At 37.3% G+C, this 2,233-nt stretch overlaps 1 pseudogene; it reads left to right on the top strand.

Annotated features, from left to right (window-relative positions):
• LOC108491063 overlaps nt 1-2,233 on the top strand; it is a 24,431-nt pseudogene that overhangs the window by 11,119 nt on the left and 11,079 nt on the right.

Raw genomic sequence — 2,233 nt, forward strand, 5'->3', positions numbered from 1 at the left:
CACAACTTGTAGCGTGAAAAACTTAGAGCCCCACTGGTGAAATTTATAACATTAAAGAGCACTCAAACTCCTTTAGAATTAAGGAAAATTCATTTTACAACTCATTTTATAGGAACAGGTAAATGGCACTCAGGAGTTTGGAGTGAGCTTGGGTTATCTAGTGTGGTCCAGATTGGCATCAGGTAAATAGCAAGACCCATCTCAAAAAAAAAACAAAAAAAAACAAATCAATGTTGATATCCATACCAGACAATACTATTATAAGAAACAAATTTTACGGGCCACCATTCTTTTGAACTACATTTACTCCAAATTGTGGTATACTTATAGGGACTCTATATTCTAATTTCTCTTATGCAATATGGTTTGGGAAATTAGTTTCTGGAAAAAGAAATAATAACAATGAATAAAAAGATAATAAAATTGAATACTTCATAAATTACAAGTAAACAATAACAGAAAAAATATTACTAAGTTAATATAGTAAGAGAAAGCTGTGTTTGCAGAATCCAATAGCAAGTACCACATTGTGTCAGCATTGGAAACAGAAATGAGACAAGGGCACTCATGTGACGTCTTCTACGGACAACAGGCTGCAGGTGCTGACTATTTCCAGCTTGGTAATTAAAAGCGAAACTTCATTTGAGAGAAATATCACAGATATTATTTTCCAATGATAATACTGTGTAAACATAAAATTCAGGTAAATTAATGAATTGATAATGGAATGTCACAGTGCCTGAATATAAGGCTGAAAAGCCACAAAACCAATTACAAATCACTTACGGCCACTCATGAATGATATTTTAAATGCTGAGATTTACTGTACCACAAATGTGTGAAATGACTGGTGATAATCCATGCAGATATTCTCAAACTGATAAATTACAGAAATATGAACATAGCCAGGCATGGGTGAACACCTTTAATCCTAGCACACAGGAGGCAGAGACAGGAGGAACTCTATGAGTTTGAGGCCAGCTTGGTCTACATAGTGAGTTCCAGGACAGCTGGGGCTACAGGGAGACCTTGTCTCAAAAAAGACCAAAATAAATAAATAAATAAATAAACAAATAAATGAAAGAAAGAAAGAAAAAAGAAAGAAAGAAAGAAAGAAAGGGAGAAAGGCATATGTAACAACATAATAGAAATAAGTGGATGGACACAACATACGCAAGGATGGAAAGACTCAGTAATGTAAATTTAGTTCCTTCTAATTTGATCCACTAATCTGATCTTATTGCATTATAAATTCCAATGTTTTTGGTGAAAACCACAACTTTGTATAGTGAAGGAGGACTGCCTTTGCTCAACAATCAAATATTCATTTCCCTGAATCTTAAAAAATTATGTAGCCTGTATTTGTTTCACAGTAAGTACTTGTTCATAGAAAGAATGTCCAGGCAATTCCTTATAGAGTTTCAACTTAGAAAGGAAATTTAAGTGTTTTGCTAGAAGAGAAAAAAACTCTCTAAAATATGTGAGGTAAGAAAAGAAAGGAAACAATGGTATTGTGACATGAGCAAGACCAGCAGTGTTGAGAATTATTCCCTGTGTAACTTTCTTTTACTTGGTGTCCAGGACAAAGAGAATAATTTCAATGAGCCCACTGAGATACACTGCAGGGCATCTATAAATAAAGACAATCACTGAACGGGGGCCTGTGACAGTTTCTATTTCTCTCTAGACATGGAGCAGTGTGTGAAGAGTCCAGGCCATCAGTATGCCAACACTCAGAAAAACCATTGCCTCCAAAATCTGAGACCTTTCTGAATGATGAACACTTCTTGGGCTAGGCTCTGGAAGGCACAGTCCTGAGTCTCCCTGTCCCACAGCTGGGGTTCTTGTTCTCTTTCTGAAGCACAGAGACACTCCCATAGTCAAGGCCAATAACCAGGCTCTCAGCAACATCCAGGGCATCTCCCTCACCTTCTGCTTTCTCTGCTCCTTGCTCTTCATTTGTTTCACAATAAGTACTTGTTCATAGAAAGAACGCCCAGGTAATTCCTTATAGAGTTTCAACTTAGAAAGCTGACCTTTCTGACTTATGAACTCAGCCACACACACCCTTCATCAGATCAAGTTTGGAGTTGTGTTCACTGTGGCTATTTCCACTGTCCTAGCTGAATCTGTGACTGTGATTCTGTTCTTTAAGGTCCAGGAAGAAGGATGAGGCAGATACTGGTATCAGGGGCACCTAAATTCATGATCCCCTATGGTACCCTCATCCTAC

The sequence above is a fragment of the Nannospalax galili genome, unplaced genomic scaffold (assembly GCF_000622305.1).
Source record: "Nannospalax galili isolate Female #2095 unplaced genomic scaffold, S.galili_v1.0 scaffold5499, whole genome shotgun sequence".
NCBI classification, from domain to species: Eukaryota; Metazoa; Chordata; class Mammalia; order Rodentia; family Spalacidae; genus Nannospalax; species Nannospalax galili.